At 38.4% G+C, this 22,088-nt stretch overlaps 1 protein-coding gene across 6 annotated transcripts in view; it reads left to right on the top strand.

The window, feature by feature from the left end:
• JAK2 (Janus kinase 2) overlaps nt 1-22,088 on the top strand; it is a 98,980-nt gene that overhangs the window by 27,015 nt on the left and 49,877 nt on the right. The window contains exons 1-3 of one of the 6 annotated variants that reach the window (XM_026097458.2): nt 12,720-12,871; nt 12,968-13,076; nt 18,836-18,981. The exons of 1 other annotated variant lie outside the window; for it this stretch is intronic. The gene's annotated coding sequence lies outside the window, so the exon portion shown is untranslated. Of the gene's footprint in view, nt 1-12,719; nt 13,077-18,835; nt 18,982-19,976; nt 20,162-20,670; nt 20,765-22,088 lie in introns of those variants that run through there. 4 more of the 6 variants (XM_026097460.2, XM_064502882.1, XM_064502884.1 and 1 more) reach the window with 4 other exon arrangements.

Raw genomic sequence — 22,088 nt, forward strand, 5'->3', positions numbered from 1 at the left:
CCGCCGCCCCCCCACCAGCAGCCGCCCAGCACACCTCGCCCCCGCTCACTCTCCCCCCTCCTCTCTCCCCTCTCTCTCTCCCCCTCACTCTCTCCCCCCTCACTCTCCCCCACTCTCTCTCCCCCTCTCCTCTCTCCCTCTCCTCTCTCTCCCCCCTCTCTCTCCCCCCTCACTCTCCCCCTCTCACTCTCCCCCTTCCCCCTCTCTCTCACCCCCTCCTCTCTCTCCCCCTCTCTCTCCCCCTCTCTCTCTCCCCCTCTCTCTCTCCCCTCTCTCTCTCCCCCTCTCTCTCTCCCCCTCTCTCCTCCCCCTCTCTCTCTCCCCCTCTCTCTCTCCCCCTCTCTCTCTCCCCCTCTCTCTCTCCCCCTCTCTCTCTCCCCCTCTCTCTCTCCCCCTCTCTCTCTCCCCCTCTCTCTCTCCCCCTCTCTCTCTCCCCCTCTCTCTCTCCCCCTCTCTCTCTCCCCCTCTCTCTCTCCCCTCTCCTCTCTCCCCCTCTCTCTCTCCCCTCTCTCTCTCCCCCTCTCTCTCTCCCCTCTCTCTCTCCCCCTCTCTCTCTCCCCTCTCTCTCTCCCCCTCTCTCTCCCCCTCTCTCTCCCCCTCTCTCTCTCCCCCTCTCTCTCTCCCCCTCTCTCTCTCCCCCTCTCTCTCTCCCCCTCTCTCTCTCCCCCTCTCTCTCTCCCCCTCTCTCTCTCCCCCTCTCTCTCTCCCCCTCTCTCTCTCCCCTCTCTCTCCCCCCCTCTCTCTCCCCCCCTCTCTCTCTCCCCCTCTCTCTCCCCCCCTCTCTCTCTCCCCTCTCTCTCTCCCCCTCTCTCTCCCCCCCTCTCTCTCCCCCCCTCTCTCTCTCCCCCCCTCTCTCTCTCCCCCCCTCTCTCTCTCCCCCCCTCTCTCTCTCCCCCCCCTCTCTCTCCCCCCCCCTCTCTCTCCCCCCCCCTCTCTCTCCCCCCCCCTCTCTCCCCCCCCTCTCTCTCCCCCCCTCTCTCTCCCCCCCTCTCTCTCTCCCCCTCTCTCTCTCCCCCTCTCTCTCTTTTTAAACTTAGCAGCTGCCAATATCTTTGTTCTTCCAAGCAGTTACTGCTCTTTTCTTGTTACATGTCTGTGTTGATCAATGCCCAACACACAGCTATAGGTTTTTGGCAGTCTCTTGGGAACGGTGCAGGTTAGAAACAATTTAACTATTAGATAAACTGACCTGTAGTGAGAGCAAAAGACATCAGGAAAGAATAATGAGTAAACCGCCTTCAAGGTAGAAAGCCTGGCACTTCTAAAACTGGGAAGGAAGGAAGAAAGGGAATGGGATGTGTGAAGTCAATCTCACCAAACGGTTAAATACCCTTCTGAAGTCTTAAGTCACAGGTATGAGATTCCTGAAGATACAGGAGTCCAAGGAGGTCTTGAGTGTGATTTTAACAAGGACTACAATAGTTAATGTTGTAAAGAGGCTCATTAAACAAACAAGCACTCATTTTACCTCTCTCTAAGTGTTGTTTGTAAAGAACATAGAGATGATTGTATATTCATCCTGACTTAGAAAGCTTGTGAATCACACATTTCTGTGAGACTACACTAATGAAGTACTGTTGTAGACTTGTGCTATGCATGCACTCTTTCCTTAGCACCTTTTTCTTGGCCACAGTTGGAAGAAGAGCTAGATATGCCTTTTGTCTGATCCTGTATAGCTGCTTCCAAGTGAACAGTTTGGAAAAACTGTACTGAGAGTAAAATCATGTTCTCCAATAGTAGTTTAGGTGCAGAATAAATACAAGTAACAGAATTATTAAGTGGGTAATAAGAAACAAAACTACTCTAAAATCGCACAGTGTGCAAAACATGAGAATGTTCAAGTTCAGGGAAAGACCTCTGCCTTTGGTCTGAGAGGTGATTCTGAAACATGTTGTCTGGATATCTGTTAGTAAACAAAAGGTGTGTTTAGAGGGGAATGCTCAAGAAAGCCAAGATGACCTAATATATGGAATGAAATTTGTGTGCACAATTAAAACTGTTTCAAAATGACTATGAATATGTGTTTATTAAGAAGTAGGAGAGCCTTAGTTGCTGTAGCTAAATTCTCTGGAGGTATTATTTCAAAATAGGAATTGGATTTACAGATGTCAAAATGGTTGTTTTATAGTAGCTATGAGGAAAAGGAGGATTGAATGCCTGATACAAGGTTTGGAACTGTTGAACTAATTTAGGAAGAACCATTTCGTAACCAGTAAATGTGAAGGAAGTGAGCATTTCCTTCATTGCTTGTTAGCTATTACCAGAGCGTAGGTGTTCCAGAAATATTTATGGTTATACTTTCACTGCAGCAGTAAGAGCAATGCCTTGGGCTTTGAAGACCAAGAGACATTAAAGGCCAGAGAATGGGGCTAGATTGGAAGGAAGCAAACGTTTAGGAGTTTAACTGTTGAAACAAGAAAGATTCCCTGTTCTGGGTCTACAGTGAAGAAGATGAAAGGGAGACAGACAGTGGTTGAAGCACATGCAACAAAATAGCTTCTTGGTGATGCATCTTTTTAAAAAATATGGCCCATGTCTGTTGTCTTTGTTGATAAGTTCATATGCCTGAAAGTGGCGTGGCCAGAAGCACTAATTAATTCCTATTGTGCTGTGTATGCTAGTGGGGAGTAGTTTCAGGCATGCCAAAGGAAATACTTGTCATCAAATTACAATCTGTTAGAGGTTGTATCAAAAGCTACTGTATTGTCTGGTATGACTACAGTTGCCACTTAACTTGTAGTAACCACTGTGAACAGCATCCAGGGAAATATTAAGGAGGTCCAGAAATTTAACAGCCATCACTGGGCCAATTCCTTTTCCTGTACAGGGAACCACGGATTCTGTGCTAATAGACAGTAAGAAATTCCTATCATGCCCTGATGACTGTAGGGAAATTAAAGAATTTTTCAAGCTCATCATATTGGTAGTCTGGGAAGACTGCTAATAATCTCAAAATAATTTGTAATGGGCTGTATTCTGCTGTGATACCTATTGATCTTAAAATTATGTTGTGTTATTATTAATTAGAAAAAAAAAAACTAGTTTTGCAGTTTGGACAAGTGCTTGAAGTAAAGGAAAACAGTCCCCATCATTAATTTGTGAATTCTTCCCAAAAGTTAAAAAAAGAACTACTTTAAAGACAGGTTACCTATCTTTAGTTTTCCATAAATCCACCGTAAATGTTACAATAATGATCTGTAAAGCAGGTGAAGGAAGGAGTGTTGGATGGGAGTATCAGCAGTGTTCAGTTTAGACTCAACTGACTGCAATTGAAATATGAGGAGGGTATGTCAAAACTCTGGCCTTTGTGATCTCCATTCTTTTACTGATGAAGTATCCACTGCATTCTATGCCACACCGAGGCCCATAAAGCAGTTGTCCATGTGTAAGGAGACTTGTCAGCTCAAAGCCACGTACCTTACTGTAGAGATGTCATCAATATTCCATAGGATAGTTCAAGAAACCAATTGAGAGGCAAGTTAGTATTTGAAGAATGGCTAACAATTTGCTCCTCAGTTAATTTTTTTTAATTCAATTAAATTTGACAGCCATTTCAGCGAACAAAAAAATGTACACCATCCAGTTTGTTGTGTTTTAAAGCTGCCACAGCCACTCTGAAACCTGAGTGAACAGCATGCCTGAGGAATCAGGTGGTAGAAAGACCAACTTCAATTTAACATTGGCTGGTGAGGATCAGCTAACGCGTTGCCCTCACTTGTAGTAATTCTGAAAACCCAAGTTACTTCCTCTTTAGTCTGTGCTTGGACCTCTTTGACTTCTGTGGGATACTGAATCTTCCAGGGCCATGTTACAAAAACAAGAGAAACAATAAAAAAACAAAAAGGTAGTCCTGTGTCAAGAAACCAGGAAATGGCAAGCTGTTCCAAAACCTGTCTGGGAGGTGATTGGCTGTCCCTTTAGAAGACCACCAGTAGGTGACCACTGAAATTCATAGTACAGATTGTATGTCTTTTTGGCTAGAGAAGACTGACTGATTGGTGTTAGTATGTTCTGTCAGCCTCTTAAAAGATTTATGTAGTGTCACTGGAATACTTAGCGCACCTGCCCGAAACCCATTCATATTTACACTGGGCATTTTAAAAACTCTGGGGAAAACCAGGTAATTCTTTGCATCCAAGAAGAAGCAAAACTGATCTATCTGAGCAGACAGACTGCCCACGAAACATTTGAACAGTTCACTATTCAGCTATGAAATTTCCATGTGTGAGGTGGTGGACTGTGCAGAACCATTTGTTCAGTTCTGTTCTATTTTGTATGGACTTGGGGGAAAGCCAGATGATTGTAATTGCTTCCAGTTTGGCACACTGTGCATCCCAGGTGGTATGAAAATAGCACAGCTAGTTCCCCATCTCTTATTTTTGTTTGAGTGGCAGATCTCGAAGTACCTGGCTGGAACCACAGGGTTTAGAACTGCTTTATTCTCCAGGAGGAGTACTTTGCTGCAAATATTCACTGTTCTGGTTACTTTCTGTAAAACCAGAGGTCTCTGTGACAAGCAATATTTTTCAATAGTTTGGAGTCCAAATAACCTTTGTTCTCTCACTGGGGATATGCATAATCTGTCCCCTTGTGCCACTCTGTATGTCAAGTTTATATCTAAGGAATAACAGGCACCTTCCTTGTTTTGTGAAGTGTGTGAAAGATACCAACATGAAAGCTTGAAAAGTAATTTCGAGATCTGTATTAACTTAGTCTTGCTCAAGGGCTTTACTGAGAGACTGCTCAAACTGTCTCATATTTTTCTCCCAGAAAGCACTTCTGAAGGCTTGCTTTTCTGCCTTTATCAGAAACAAGGATTAGGAATGTCAGCAAAAGGAGGGTGACATACTTAATTTTATGCTTGGCCTTAACAGCCTTTCAGGTGTCTCCCATTTACTCCCCATTTTTAGAGAGGAAGAGATGACAGAAATCTTTGGCTTAGAGATCCTAATCACCACTGTTTGAGGATCTGCAATATGATCAAATCCTCCTTTGTCATTTTCTCCAGCATGTATTTATTAAGGAAATAAATACTGCATGGAGAGTGGTAGAAGAACAAAAGAAATATTTGATGAGGATTAAAGTCATAATCTCTGCTTAAAGTCATAATCCCCACACCCCTGACCACCTCTCCAACAAGCTGTGTATTTTAGAGGCAGTTCGTCCTGCTTCTCTTTTCTGCTTACAGTAGGTAGCTATGGTTTGGACACCATGGGAATGGAAGATTAATAAGCTTGTTACCCTGTGGTATGGGATACAGTCCTTATAGTATATCCTGTGGTACCTGATCTGTTTGCCTGGGGATGCCTAACAGAATTTGCAGAACCTTAGCAAGTTGGGGAGGGATCTTAGGTGAAAAGATGAATAGTTACCAGTTCACTTGGGTGAGGCTGGGACATGAGTAGAAGAGACCGATACACTGTCAGATGAGAGGGGAAGGAAAGATCCTTGTATACCTAGACAGAAATGTAGAAGTGCAGGAGAGAAAGTGGAACTGATGTTAACCTTGTTCCCGGTTTTCTTGATTTCTTCACCAAGTTCGACTCTTGTAGTAGGCTGTCTCCGTCCTGCACTGGAACTGAGGCTCCTGCCTTTTCTTCCCTCCTCTTCCATTATAAAGTATCTCAGTCCTCTGATGTCTATCACTGCATCCAACGAAAAAATCATCATGAGAAGGTATTTTCTTCTCAGCAGTAGTTTAAACTTCTTCCTGTGTTTTCATTTGTATTCAGTTATGTTTCAGAAGGTTAAAAAACAGAACTTCGGCAGAAACTGATTGTGGCAAGATGCCTTCATTTCCTTCCTTTTTCAGTTTATTTTTCCAGGAATTGGACTGGATCCAGACTTCTGATCATGTTCAGTAGCGATTACAAATATTTTTTTTTACCTACTGAGGTCATGTAGATTCTAAGCTGCTGGGTTTTTGTGTTGGCTGATGCACAATCATGTGTTTACTTAGTGTGCATTGAGTTTATGCCTGTCTGGGGATCCACTTTTCTCAATTAGTTTTAAATAAGGTGGAGTAAATGCTATGTGACTGAGATGATTTGGGGTGAAATTGGAAGCTGGTTCTATTCCCAGTCGTGGATGGGGAGGTGGGAAGGAAGAAGAGAATTTCTCTTCCACTGAAAAAGCTTTTGGAGGGAGGATGGGGAAAGAGGTGAGGAAACATTTTTTTTTAAAACTTGGTTCAGACTTGGCATATTAATATACCCTTTTGACTCTGTAACATGATCCAAATCTAGGGGCTGCTCAACCAACATTTGGATTTAGAGTCAGCCTGTATAACAAGGATTCTTAAATCTTTATCTGTAGAAGATTAGCATTCTGCTATAACTGTCAACTTTTGGTATCTGTCATCTCATCCTGTTTTCTCTCTCAGTTCTCTCATTTTTGCCCAAAGGGTTTGTCTGTGTTGTCCATTCCTGGTCTCCTTTCTGTCAGAGAGCAGCCACAACACATAAAATGGGCTGAAGTCTTTGGGTGTGACTCAGCTGCTGTGTGCACATTGCTTAACAGGAGATAGTCTGAGAGATGGATAATACGGGTTTCAGAAAGACTCCATGTCAGTTGAAATGGAATCCTTCACCAGAGGATGAATCCTTCCCTTTATTATGCTGTCTTGCTGTCAGCAATAGCATGTGTCTGGGAAAAGAAAGTGCGAGGGAGAACTCCCTTATGCTGTGCTGCCCCGTGTTATTTTGGTTTTAGGGGTCACTAACAGCTTTTACGGATTATGACACTTATCAAACTACCATAACTCCTTTTATCAGAAAGAGATTGGCCGAGAGAGTGTGCCACTTCTCGTAGTTCTGACTGGGCCTTTCTGAAGTGCCTTACCTATGGTGGTGGTGATGTATACTGCTCATGCCAGCAGGTTGACAAGGTCAAGGGTTAAATGGTGATACTGCTTATGAAGATTTTGAGGTGGAAAAAATCTTTCATCTACTAAAGGAGATGAACTTGATTTCTTTTAGAACACCTCAGTATTGGCCCTGAATGGGAATGGAAGAATAACGTGGTCCAATTTCTGTGATCTCGTTTTTGTAATGCTTGCAATGATGCAAAGGTAATGTATCTACATGGTAATGGTATTTAGACTGGATCAGTCCCACAAAGACACTAAGAATCCTATTTCTGTTGAAGACATGAGGAATATCTTCATCACCCATGAGGTACTCACAGGTGTACCTGTGACAAAGATGACTGTGGTAGTGTTACACTTGCTAGAGTTCAGTAAAATGAAAATTATATGAAGAGTAATTGTGAAGGGAAATTCTGAAAGCAGTTGGTAGAATCATCTTGTGGTGTACCTTACTTCAAGGTGTGTGTTAAATATCTCTAATCTATGTCTTTTCCTTTTAATGCTTTTCTGTTTTGTTTTTTTATATAGGTGCTGTTGGTGTTGAGCTCAGTGTTTTTGGGGGTGGGCGGATTCTTTTTCTTTCTCCTCACTGAGTTTTCTTCTACATACTAAAACTAAAAAATCAAACTGACATGCTGCTTATGGGGAAACTTGTGGTAATAGTTGAATTTTAAAATGGATTTTCTTTTGCAATATTTAAGCAGGTCGGAGATTTCAACAGCACTTCCTTTGTGCTTGAGAGGTCTTGTTACTTAATCTTTCGTCTATTTACCTTCCTTGAAAGGAATTATAAGTTAGTTTGTTCTTTCAGTAGAGAAGAACACATTTGTTACATTAAGTACATTGCGAAACAAGGAATTGTATTTAAGTTTGACCTACCAGTGCCTCACAGTGTGAACTGAAGCAAATAGTTTAGACTGTTTGTAGTTCTGTTACATCTAGAAAATAAGAAAGATGATAATTTTTTTCTCTGAAGTACTATGAAAAATTACCCTGGTATTGAAAGGCAGTGCAGACTGAAAATACGAAAATTACTGTGCCTAGTTATGGAATTATGCAAATTGCCAAACATTGTCTAGATTAGTGGAAGTAATGTGATGATACTGGTGATAAGTTTGTCACTATTAGAAGTTTGTTCCGTCATCTGTAACAGAGCTGTCTTAGTATTTTTTGCTACCAAATTTATTTAATTTGCTACCATCACTATCTAAAAAATATGCATGCTGCTCAGAGGGGTGTAATTGCACTATGTGTAATTGCACTATGCACCCTCTTGTTTGGTTTAAGAAAATGCAACTCGATTCAGTTGTAATTTGATGAATTGGCAGACAAATATCTTGTTTGTTTGGTTTGGATCTAGGTGTGGGTGGACTGTTTCTTGCATGTACTAGTGGTCAAAGTCCTTTCTACATGCCAATGAAGGAAAAAAAAATCCGTTTGAATTATCATTTACTGGTAGGTGACCAGACATGGTAAATACTAAGGGTAGGAGTAGGTAGAAGGACATCCGTTTTTAGAAACCGAAATGGTTGGTCAGAAGAGGTTCTTTCAGATGCTTTTAATATCTGCTTAGGATTTTAATTGGATTCAGCTTGCTAACTGGAGGGTACATTTAACAAATCCAGTAACTATTAGTATTTATGCTATTTTGTAGTTCATTGCTTATGTAGGATAGATCCTCAGGAGCTCACAGAATGCATTGAGAGAGGGGAGATCTTGGTCAGTTGTAAAACTCCCTGTTAATTTAAGTGGATATCAGCAATTTGTTTTAAATGTGAAACCATATGTGCAAAAACCTCTTAAAATGACTAGTTCGGTTGATTTTCGGACTGGTGCTGGAGACATGCATTGTTCTGTGCAGTTTACAAGTTAAAAAGAAAACTTGGCTGTAATATAGTATGTTTCACTTGTGTTTTTAGATATAGTTCTAATTAACTAAAAGTGATACAGCTTCTTTTTGCTGTATTCTGTTTTACTGAATACAATTACTTTTAACAGGCCTTTTTCTTGAGCTCACTGAGGTTTTTTATTGCATCATTGTTACTAAGACAGCTGGGTTTGTGTCATCTTGTCATTAGCTACATGTTAATCTGTTAGTTTGAAATTCTTAATCCTTTTCTTTTTTATCTTGAGATGTGGTTTTTGAAGTCTATGAAAGTCTACTGCTCTGTAGCAGCTCTTTTCTGACTGCTCTGCAAAAGTAAGGAATTCATAGTATGACAGAGTTAAAGCTAGAAATAAATACAGTTGTTATCCTGAAAAGTTACATAGAAAATTAAAGTAATTCTTGAATTTAGGATTGATCTAGAAAGAAGTCCATGTTGTTCTGTTATTTAGAGACTAGAGTGTCTTCAGTTTTGAAGAGATCTCAGTAGGTAGATTTGGATTCTCCATCCATTGTAGAATGGCAGTTGGTGGGAAAATACCACCTTTAGGCAAGACGATTACTCCAAATCAGAAACCATATTCTTTTAGAGTTTAGCAGGAAGAACTGGTGTGTCCTAGTTCAGATTACTCAGTGGGTACATCTGAAGAATTTTCTTGGGAGTAATGTGAGCTGCTTGTCCATCATTGACATACGGATGGGAGCCCTGGAGCTAAGAGCCTAGAGGCAAAGCTGGTACTGGACTTTGAGATATGTGCTTAGAGAATTGATTATTTTAATTTTAATTTCCTTTTTATTTTCTGGCATCATATAAACTTCTAAAATATAGCTAAATTATTGAATTTGTTCTGTGGGAATTTTGTAATGTAATTTTGTTATAAAAATGTTTATTAGCTTAAAAATACAGTCATGCTAGAGATGTTTCATCTTTACATTATAATGTCTTTTTGTAAAGGAACTGATAGAGGCAAATTTTGAAATCGAGAAAAGAACATTATATCATCGTATCTGATCTTCTGTATATCATAGGCCTGTTAGGTTTCAGCTTTCCTTCTGTGCTAAGTCCATTAACTTGGGTTTATCTAAAGTGTATTTTTCAAAATGTATCTACTCATGATGTTTTAAAATCAAGAGATACAGAATCTACTGCTTTCTTGGTTGTATGCTCCAGTAGTTTGATGTTCTTATTTCTAAAATAAAAAAATGCTATGTTTCTAATAGCTATTTATGTATCTTCAATCTTCAGCTATTGCATACTATCCAGGCTGTAGTAGCCTCTGCTTGAATATTTATTTGCTTTTCCATTATTTTTTTTTTCTTGAATTCATGTCAGGTGGTCTGCTGGACCTTTTGGAATTACTGGTGAAGAATTATTATGCTCTTACTCTCTGGAATAGCCTTACTGTCTTTTTTAGCATATAATATCAAGGATCGGGAAGACAGTTTTGTGTCACTCCTTTTTCAGAATTTAAGAACATTAGCAAGATGATCATAGGGAGTTCTTCATAAATGTATCTTGTTTGGAAATGCCTTCTTTTCCCTTAGAAGCAAAGTATAAAATTGAAAAGATTAGTCTTGCACTAAACAAAGTTCCATAAATACTGGATGTGTATGATGAGCATTTGACTCTTCTCCAGTGCAAAAAGCAGTCTTTATTTTATTTTATTTTTTTGTGCAGAAGAACACAGAATATTTGAAAAGTTACACTGGGAAGATAGGGTTGTCTTAAATAAGGCTAAAAAGAAAAGTATATTTAAGAAAAGCTGTTCATTTTGATCAGAATTTTGCATAATCTCCAGGAACAGCACATTTTTATGACAAACTTGTGTTTACTTTCAGAGTCCTGCTTTTTTGGATTCCATTTTTTTTTCTGACAGTCTGTGTTTATAGAGATAATGTGATCTTGGCAAAGCATGTAGCGCTATATCTTTGCAAAAGCTGGCTGGTATTTCAGATAGGGAACGAGTGGAGGGCTCTCAGGCCATTGATGATTAAGGAAGCATTAAGTAAACTATCAAGCAAGTACATTTTCCTGAATTATAAAGATAAAATGTCAACATTGCTATCTTAAATTATTCAAAATATAAAGCATTAAAACAGTGTTTTAAAAAGGGAATCTTTTTTTTTTTGTACATACTTCAACCATTCTATCAAAGAATAACAGGAACTACAATATTTATATATTCTGTAATTGAACTCTAAATCATTGTTTGATAGGATTTTGAATGCACTTATATGGGTTGTTTTTTAAAATACTAGTAATTAAACTTTTGTTTATGGAAATCATTTATTTTTGTATACTTCTGTGGCACTGTCTCATGAAATTGTGGCTTGCATGCATCTGTTTTGTGTGTGGGGGGGTAGTTGTTTGTTTGTTTTGTATTCACTTGTATCACATTATGTAACCAGCCCCTAATTCTGGAAGGATTTATAAGTGTAATGTAGTTCATGCATAGTTTCATCCATTTGCAGGCCTATTGAATCTGTATAGGACCAAAGTTGGGGGGAGTACAGTGAGCTCTAATTTTGACTAGGGTTTTAGCTGCTACTGCAGAACCAAAGAAAGCTAAATAAAATTGTAAAAATTCATGTTTAGGTGGTGTTATATGGAATTGTCTTTTCTATAAACAAAATTCAAAGTTAATCATTTTCCAAGTTACTGTAACTGATATGTCATTGTAAATAACTTGCTTTATTTCCTCTATAAGACCTGAAACTTTAAGCACTTTTCCACAGTAATAAAAAAAAACTTTGAGGGGGGAATTCATACATGGAATTTTCATAAAATCTGGCTTATTGATACATAATTTCTAAACTGAAGCAATTAAAAGAAGCTGAAAAAGCATGGTAGACTGAAGATGTGGGCTTCTAGAGAGCCCAAAGGAGACACTGGAAACTTGCTGTTGGCTGTTCTGTAGAGATTGCTGATTCACTCTGACTTAAAGGTTATTCTGTTTACATTCTGACAGTTTTCTTTTTTCTGAAAAGGGCTAATTTGCACGTGCTTTCAGATTCTCTTCAAATATTGTGAAAACTGGGATAGAAATAAGGGGATGGCTTCATTCAGTTAGAAGTTTTCACCCTTTTGATGACTCTGTCTTAGGATTCACTGTCAGGTGGCAAAAACTGGAAAAGGAAAAAACTCCAAAGAAGACATAACAATGGGAGCAGCTGGAGGGAAATTTTATATGTATAATTTTATAAAGAAAATCTTTTTTTGCTTTCCTGTCTCTAAGCAGAAAAGATGATAGGGATGGTATTCTGCATGATACTTTTACCCTGTATGGTAGAGTGTCCAGTCTGTAAAATGATACTTTTGGCCTCAAAAAGTAGAGATTTAGAAGTTCGATAGAGAATAGTAATCTCCATCATGATCTCCTGGTTGTTGAAACTGTGAACACCTCTTCATATAACGAGCACTGCAGAGAGGTATGGCAATACAGTTTTGTGCAGTTATTTCTCTGTACATATAGGGTGACTGCAAGTCACCTTAATCAGACCCTTTGGGATCTGATTGACTGTTTTTCTTAAACTATCCCGACATTTAGGCCATAATCATGATCTTTTTTACTCAATTTCATTTTTAAAAACTATTAAATTCAAAATATATTGAAAGAGAATAAACGTCAAAAGAAAAGTGGCTTAATGCGTGGAGCGAGAAGAAAAAAAGCCCTTAAACCTTGTTTTGACACTTTACCATCTTTCCTCTTTTGTTCTTTCTTCTGCTGTGTACCTGCTACTTGCCTACAAGAGGCCAGCAATGTTATTGGCCTCCCTCCCCTCCCCCCCCCAGTAATGCTCTGCTCCTAGTTCACATGAAGAAAATTCTAGCTCTTAACCCATGTGAATTTCTGCACACTGTGTAAACACATATGACAGTTACTTTAGAGGCAGTAGTTTTGCTAACCTCTGAGGAGGGAAGTGGCCAGACTGGGGAAGTGAGATAAGAAGGCAGGAAAAAGGAGATGATAGAATTCAGACGGAAGGTCCACAAGGTTTAACTTTTTAAAATCTAGGTTTGGGAAAAGCTTACTGAACTGCTGCAAACTGGTCAGTTTATCCTGATAGCCAGTGGTAATTGGAAAGAGTTATGACCTGTTTTCTTGAAGGAGGGGTTTGATGTAAGGAAATGCTGTATCTTCTGTGAAGGAAGAGAAAGGGTTTTTTCCTACCAGGATATAACTGTGCTTGATGAAACTGTTGTATTGTTTGTGCAGAAGATACTCTTTGTAGATGTGGAACTCCAGAGCACTCCAGTAACTGGAGAGGAAAAAGAACATTGTTGAAAGTCTGACGCCGTTCAGAAGTGCCAAACTACTGCACGTGGTGGGTCTAGGCTGTTCTGTTTCTTTTTAAACTGTTGAGAGCAAACATTTAGCTGAGGAACCCCCCATCTGCCACAGGGAAAGGACAGGTCTTCAGAGGTTGGGGGAAGATTAACAGTTTCAAAACCTTTTCCATTGCAATATGTTTAATGTTTGCTACACCACTGCTCAGCTTTCTCAGATCACAACATGAAATATATATAATTTCTGATAGCCTAGTGTAGCCTGCTTCGTTCTTGACAGCGTTTACTAAACTGGCATTTGCTTTGTAACTATTGATGCTGTTCTTTGGCAACACAGCACTGTAGTAACTACTTTTGGTTCATGTTTTGACAAATTCCTCTTCAAATATGAGAGTGGAAACTATATTTTAGAAAAGGACAGTTTGCTTCAGAAATATCTTCCAGTATCAGCTTCCCACTGTATCTGGTGTGACAAGAAGCAGGAATCTTGCAGTGATTAAAATATCCAAGCAATTTGACAGAGTACTTGCTGCTGCTGCCATTACACTTTTTGCTTTCCTTTGCACTTTCAATATTTTATGTTAACCTGTGAATGTAGCTGTAACTGTCATACGTGTCCTCTAGAGAAGGTTGAAGGGTTTTTCCCTAAACTATGTTTTCAACAAAAATGACTTTTCATAGAAGAATATTCTTTTTTCTGTTCCAGTGATGAATCAGAATATTTTTTCCACTTTGAAATGTGATTTTTTTTTTGTTATTTTTCATTGTCTCCTAATTTCTTGGTAATTCATTGGAAGCTTTTATTACATAGAAGTCTTTACTTTGACTGTTCAGTGTAGGACAGTGGTTCCTCATATTTTGTAATCAAAAGCCACCAGGCAGAATGAGGCTAGTAGCCAGCGAGCTATTTTAACCTTGAGTGTATTTGGGGTGGATTTAATCTTATAGATAAAAAATTTGCTCAGTGTACACAAAAGCATTAGCAATTTCTTTCTTAACTTTTGAAAGAAACCAAAGAATCAATTTGAGACCTATGCTTTATTTAACCCTTATTTCATGATATGAGCTCTTGAGCAGAATTCAGTTTTTGGTATAGTTCATGCAACAGAAAAGCTAGCATGATACACCATGCCTGTGAAAATAACACTTAGTTCCCATAGCTGCTGGACTTTATTTGCAAGAAAAAACTGAAATGTTGAGAATGTTCTAGAGGTCTTTTTCCTTCACTTCAGTTGCAGGCAAGCATATGCAGACTGACCTGTTCATTCCTGTCTTATATTTGCTGCTGTCATCTTTTGTTGTGTTGTTTAGAAGAATTTGAGAGATTTGCGTAAGGGAATCATGGGAAATTGAAGACATTTTTCACATACTTCCTGCCAAAGGTCTCTCTGACCTATTGTGGCCACTGCTCCCGTGTCCTCTGTGCATATAAAGCTGTGCAGATAATGGTGGCTCTGAATCGACTCAGATCACTCTGTCTGGGGAGACAAACTCAGCCAAAACAATTGGGCAACCATTTGAATTGCTTGGAAATTTTCTGATGAAATACTGTCTTGTTGAAATTTATCAGCATGGTGAAATTGAAATGTTTTGCAGATACAGACCAACTTTTGCCAAAATTGTGATGGAACCTAGGCAGAGCTGTTCCTGTCGGCAGGTTTCCGATTTGATTGCTTTTCTGGCAATTCACCGACTTGGCAGGCTACTGTGAAGACCAGGCTGCTAGAATCTGTCGTTCATTCTGCTTTTCAGACAGCACCCATAGGTTGCTTTCTTCCTGGGATAAGCTAAAGTAAGGGCTTCATTCTCATATGAAGAACTTAGAAATCTCATTCTTTTTATTTCTAATTGGAATGAAAAAATTCAAATCCTCATACTGACTGCTTCTGTCGGGTTAGTCTGTTCATATAACTGGACCAGGCTGGGATCATGACTCTTTCCTTGTGCAAAAGTTCATGGACGCTTGCTGAATTGCTGATATAGACAGTGGTTTGCCAAGTGAAAACTGTAAGCAAATGTTATCTTCACTTCTCCAGGTTTTTTTAGCACGTGTTTTGTCATTGAGAAGTTAGAGATCTATCATCATCTTTTTGCATCTGCTTGTCACCATGTACATTCAAATCTTGATACATTAAAAATCCTTCTGTGATATTAATGTACAGCTGACTAAACAGGAGAATTCATTCAGAGTCATGTACATTTCTGTACTTATTCTTAATACAAGTAGTTATTTTTCTTGTGTCTGTGACTTAACCTTGCAGCAGGACGAGTTTTAGGTCCCTTAAAAAGCAAAATGTATTAGAAAAAGATCACCATGACTGGAGACATATCCTTTCTCTACTAGAAAATGTCTTTGAATATGTTTTAAGGCAATATTTTATGTTTCTGTTCAAAGTTATTTTTGAAGTCAGGACAAATATTACCTGAGAAAGTAGAGCAGAGTATTCTCAGTGCAGAAGGTGATATAATTAAAGCACAGATTGTAACTGTATTTGTAAACTTAGGATTTGTTGTCTAAGCAATGAAAAAGGTTCTTGGGTTTTCCAGATTGCTTGAGTACTTTTAAAGGTATTGTGGTGCACTGTGAGTTTGATAGAATTGGTAAGAGCAATGTTTTCTGGTGAATTTGTGGTGTAAAGATGTGTATCTGTTGCTGTGAATTTTTTTGTGTGTGAAATACAAGCTGATGATTTGGTGTGTTCAGACTGTGCAAATGCTTTTAGGAATTGCTGGTCCTTTCTTTAGGGAGCAATGGCACTTCTGCACACACTGTTCCTTTAAAGAAACTACTTTTGATTGCTTATCAAAAAGGTATGCATTTGTTTTCTTGTATTTATACCTTTGTGTCTCAGAAAATAATCAGGCTATGTACACAGAGGAAATACGTGAGGGATACTGCATATTGTATGTGCAATAGGACTGCTGTTGTTTTGTTTTTAAGTTTTTAAAGTTTCTGTAGTGTGATAGGACATGCTGGATGCTTAATTGCTCTTTTTTAGTCTGCATATTCGAACTGGACCCTGAAGATGTTCTGGGTCTGTTTAGAGACTAAAAAAGTATGTTTCTTATCTATGGTTTTGTGAGAAGATCCATAATATTCTTTAGAACCTACTGATATTCTCCCATTAGCGCTTACTAATGTGAAACCTGTTAGGATTTTTTGTGAGATATTTCTAGCCTCTTACCTACCTACATACCTACCATAACTTGAGAAGGGTTTAGTGATAATGTTCTTTCAGACTCTTTGAAGAAAGGGTGTGAGTACCTGCGGATGGAAATTGTGTACATTTTTGTAATTTTCAAGTTTATGCAAGCTGTCCTGACAATGACAGGGAGACAGCCTATGTATTCAGATCTTACTTGTGAATAGAAAGGGCTAATTTGATCTTCCTCATCACTAGTTTATGAACTGAATATTAAAGGTACTCAGTGACATAGCCACAATAGAACTACTAATTGTATTCATAGGGATTGTAAAAGCCTACTGAGAAGTGACTGTTTCAGGCTGTAGAATCTCCTTTGCTCAGCATAACAAATTCTGTGTTTTGTTCTTCACAAATTATGGCAATTGGATAGATGATAGAGAAATTCATTTTAACTGAGTTTAATTAGACTCTAAGTTTGTTTTGGAATGGGGCATTTAAATCCTTGCAGCTGCCAGAAATACAAGCTGACTTAGATTAGAGCAAACAGAAGGAAAGCAAATGGGGAAACAAGGTTGTTGGCGTTATGGTGTGTTGTCAGATTAGTATGAACAGGAGTATAGGTGAGAATCTTAGGAAGTCTGCTGCTAATAGAGTATGTTGCGTCAGGTAAGACTTAATCAGCCTCAAAGTGTGCAAGCTGGGTATTTTTATAAGGCTTTGGTGCTGAACCTATTTTTAATAGGAAGATCTGTAGATTTGTGCAGAAAAGGTGCTTCAATTTTCTTCTTAAGATGTCGTGATAACCACAATAAACCAATTTTTCCTCTCTGAATTTCTTTGCTTTTTGTCCCAGGCTATGACCGGTTCTCTCATAAGGAAATGGTCATTTTCCTATTTGGCATATGAAGTATGATAAGCTGGATATTGGGCTGCTTTATGCAACTGTTGCATTTGAAATGCCACTCAGCTTATCATCATTCAAAGTGTTGCAACATTCAAAATGTTGCCTCATTCCACTGGGCACTGCTACCCAGAGAGTGGAAGGGAGTTGAGTTCTTAGTTCAACCTGGTTTGTTCCATCTGTTTATTGGCAGCTGTCTCGTATAGCTAATGATGATGTTGTGCAATTGATCTGATGTTTGTGGAAAAGGTACACAATTCGCTGCAATCAGGTGAATCTTCACATACTCGTGCTCGAAGTCAAAAGTCAGACAAGGAGTTATGAATGCAAGGCAGTTGTGAATGAGATGAAGGGAAAAATTCAGTGGGGGATGGAATAGCACTTTTAAACCAGGAAGTAATTTAGAATACTCAGCAATACCCTCAGCCTGGAACCTGCATGAATAGGTAGTGTTTCTGTGCTTCACTTGAAGCTGGTGCTGTCAGATCAGTGTGCTTGGACTGGTCAGTGATAGACTGCTCTGCCCTGAGCAGTTGTCTTTTATATTTTAATACAGATCTGGAAAAGTCACATTGTTTCTAGTGGACTTTGGATAAGATCTTAATTGGCTGACTAGACAGCAATTGAAGGGGCATCCCTGGAGGTGCACACAAAAATGCACAGCTGTCCAAACAAGGCAAAACTGGTCATCTCTAAAGCCGATATTGTAAGGAGAAAAACACTAATCATTTTCAAAACAGTTTGATTTCCACAGAGAGAGAAGTTGAATTTACTGTTCATTGAGATGGGTTCCTTTTTCTTGGGATATTGATGAAAGACTCCGTAGACAGATTTTGTTGAAGAAATTGTGTTGGTTTCCTGTTCTCTCCTGTCCAGGAAGATTTCTGTCTGGAGAGTCATCAATCCAAAATTTGCAGAGTACTCCCATTCTGAATTCTGCCCCATTTGAACTTCCAATGGATTTTTTTTTCTTCTAGTCAGTTTTAAAATTCACTTTTGCTTCTTTATGATGCTCTTTCCTGTGTCTGGAGGGTCACAACACGGAACTTTTTCTGTTTTTACTGATGCAGAAAGCTGCTGTTGTGCTTAAATGCTTTCTTTCAAATGGTGTTTCTTGCAACTGCAGACATGTTGTGCAAAAAAGGCAAGGATAGAGGTGCCCTTGTCCTTCATGCTACAAGGCAGTTGGTGTTAACTTTCAACTGAATTGAAAGGAGTAGCTGCTGTCAATTTTTAATTAGAATTGATTGTTTTGTCAAAAGGAGGTGTTACTACATGAAGTGAACATACCATCTCTTGCTTAATGTAATTTCTTTTCCTTGTAATTTCTCCTTTCTCATGTAATACCAACAATTTTCTTGAACTGATGCCATATTTACAGATACAGTTTGTCAAACAGTTCATGTGGTAAAAGATATTTATAACTTTTAAGTACTTAAGAAAAGAACATGGTGAGTGCAAAAGAATAGGGTCAGGTCAGGTGTCCGTTTCGTATACCAGAATCTTACTAGAACTGAGGAGCACTCCTTAGTAGAACCAAAAAGACAAAGTATATTTTAAAAAAAATGTAAGAAGTTGTTGGCAAAGAAGACAGTAGGAATTTAGGCAAAAGAAATAGGAGGGGATCACTTCATCTGAAGCTAAACATAGATTTTAATGAATATTCAATGTAGTAGTGTAGTATTAAATAATTCATTACATATTGTTCACAGCCACCAACTTTTTTAATATTAGTGTATTTTTATTACAGATACGTTATGTTCCACCTGTATGCCTGCTTTATCTGGCCTCCTGTGGATACCGGCAGCAAGTGGGTGACTTGTGATGTGCTCATTTAAAAGACTTCATTTCTTATGCGCCTCCTGTTTCCTACAGAGCTTTCTCAAGTGATTAAAGGTAATCAACAACCAAGGGGTTTATTTGTAGTGAGAGAATGCTCTGATTTTGAACCTCCAAAGGTGAATTTTTAAGTGGTGTGACTTCTGATCCTGGCATTGGAGGTTTTCCTAGAATCCCACAAAAAAAGACATAAACTGAAGGGGGAAAAAAGTTCTTTCAAGGGGAGAATTTAGATTTAATGAAACTGGTGGAGCCCATAATTCAAATTGGCTGTAAGAAGAAAAAAATGCAATTCTGGATGAGGTTGCGAATGCTGTATTTTATTAAATCATAGGGTTTTTAATTTGTCTTCTACATGTTAATGAGATTTACTGTATCAACAGTGGTCTTCAGACTACTTAACTAATTTCTTCCTGGTAGAAGTAAAATGAATCATATGAATCATTGCAGTCCGGTGTGGAAAGTAAAACAGGCCCTCAGGTGCTTTGGAGTTACAGACAGGAATAGAGAACTGCGAGTAAACATGTTGAATTGTGGATGCTGGTGACTGTTACATTTAGAGCAATGTGAGGAATGATTAATCTGATCCTTTAAATTCTCAGACTTGGAATATTATTCTGATTAAGAATATAAAAATTATCTTGTTGGATCAGGTCACTGTTCCTCTGTTCCAGAACCAGGTCTTGTATAGTTAGCAACTTGAATCTCTAAATCACTAACATTTATATACCTTCCAAATTTTATATTATACATTCTTCTTGTATGTATGAATAGACAAGCCGTTTTTAACTTTTACTAAGTTTTGGTTATATGTCAGACATCCACTTCCAGCTGTGTGTGGGCTTGGTACATTGCTGCTGTTTGACAAACAATACCTCTGTGGTACTGTCAAGAACTTACCTAGAAAAGTATTCTATTTTAGATGTATTAAATCTGTTATGCCAGCTACGGAAATACTTTATACAAATGTAAGCTCTTTTATTTTACAGTATAATAACCAGTCTGTTATGCATACCCTAGAAAATGATACTCAAATTATGTTCTCCTAACAGGCTGGTTAACGTCTCCAAGTTCAGAAACACTTGAAATGTAACCTAGGATTCTGACCATTGAAAAAGCTGAGGAATTAATTTTTTGCCATGTTTAATGTTTCTGGGCTGAAACAATGATCTCTCAATGGAGCAAAGAGAGGAAAAATAACAGGATCCAGTGGTGGCTTGTCTCTTAAGAAACACAGGTGAAAGCAATTTACATAATATGAAATGCTCTTTCACATCACTTTCCTGTGAATAGCAACCATGTGTTCCAGTTACTGCATGTGTATAGCTCTTTTAACTTCACTAGTAGACCTGTTTCATTTGTATGTATAAGATCAATGCCTAGAAGATGTATTTTCTTTTTTTCTGTGAAGAAGCTGATTCAGGGAGATTTCATTACTTGCTTTCACCTGTCTGTTTTGTCTGTACTGTTGCATGAGAGACAATGCTGAAACTTGAAAATGGTTTAAATTGAAGTGATGATATGAATATACAGATTGTATCTCTGAAGATTGTTCACACAGTAGTATCTCATGGAACCCTTAAAATTAGAGCAACAAAGAAAATAGAGGAAAATAGGGTATTCTGTGATATTTACTGTACATTTTCGACTGTACTTTGTAGATACTTGATTTCACGTTCTTAGATATGATTAAGCAAGTTTCCCTTGTTTGTTTTGGTCTTTTTTCCCCTCATACAGAAACAAGGAAGCGATGATGACTTTTTTTTTTTGAATTGGCAAGTGTATATGTAGAGATACAAAGTCTGGGAAGGAGAGCCAGAAACAAGCATGTTGCTTTCAGGTCTGTTTAGTTCATTTGAAATTGGCCAAGATCATTGTATAAAACTGGGAGCATGACAGTAGTATTTCCATTTAGCATCCCATAGAAATAACACTGTGCCTTGTAAAATAACCAAAATGGAAGGATCTGTCAATTCAAAGTGGCAGAAGTGAAGGCTTGTTTTCAATAGAGGATTATTATTGTAGTATTTTAGAAAATTGCTATGCTAATTAAAGGAGAATGACTCCGGAGATTAAAAGTATGACGTTTTGTACAAGGAAGTGGCCAGACACAAACATTACTGCCTTGCATGTTGTTGACAAAGAAGTAGTAAAATATCTTTTAGGTATGGTGATGTTTCCAGGGATGCGATGGTTATTTTCTTCTAAAATACATGATTTTCTTCATGGTTCAAGAGAAGGCCTCTTCTCCCTCCTTTTTTTCTTTTTTCTTTTTTTCCTTTCTTAATTGAGCATTTACTTGCTGCTATGTGCTGCCTTTGCGGTTAAAAGCACAAATCTTTACATTTTAAAGTATTTGGCTCTATGGCTAAGACCCTGGGGACCCATATGCCCTGTGGATAAGGCACAAGTAGGCACTCATGCCTACTTGAGTGATACTTGCACATTGAAATGCAGGTTTCAGTTTCTGTGATATACTGGCTTTTGTGTTGCTTCAGTTTAGGAATTAAAATGATACACTTTTCTTGTAGTGATGGTGACTTTTTTCAGAATTACCATCAAGGTACCATAGTTTTCTCCTCTTTTATGTGTAATTGAATATTTTTATCTATAGCATAGCTTATGAAATTAATGTTTTCCTCCTTTAAGGTGTTTAGTCATTTTTTGTTGACTTAACTGTTTTGATCTAGTTCTGTAGAGCATCTTTAACCCCTGTGAATGTGTAATTATACGCTCATCCTTTCCTTGGATATTGTGATCTTGAACAGAAAATTAAAAAATTGTGTTCCAAACAGCTCTTTTACGATAAAGCAATATAATTCAATATAAACAAAAGCTGTTGTAAATTGCACTTTAAGAATGTAACACCCATCTACCTGTGTGAAACGGTAGATTCATTTTTAACTTAAAAGGTAACATTTGTGAATCTAATCTTTGACTGTCAGCTTGTTTATAGCTCTTCTAGCTATTACTACCTGTAGCTGATATGGAATTTTGAATTCCTGGTGGTCGCTATTTAGTATATGGTTTTAATGAAAGCAAGCCTTACAGGTTGTGATCAAAGCTTTTATCATAAGCATGGATTATACTGATTAAAATTCTGATGGAGTCACAACAGAGCAAAGATTGGCCTTTGGAGTATGCTGTCAATCTCACTTTCTTTT

The sequence above is a fragment of the Dromaius novaehollandiae genome, chromosome Z, assembly GCF_036370855.1.
Source record: "Dromaius novaehollandiae isolate bDroNov1 chromosome Z, bDroNov1.hap1, whole genome shotgun sequence".
NCBI classification, from domain to species: domain Eukaryota; kingdom Metazoa; phylum Chordata; class Aves; order Casuariiformes; family Dromaiidae; genus Dromaius; species Dromaius novaehollandiae.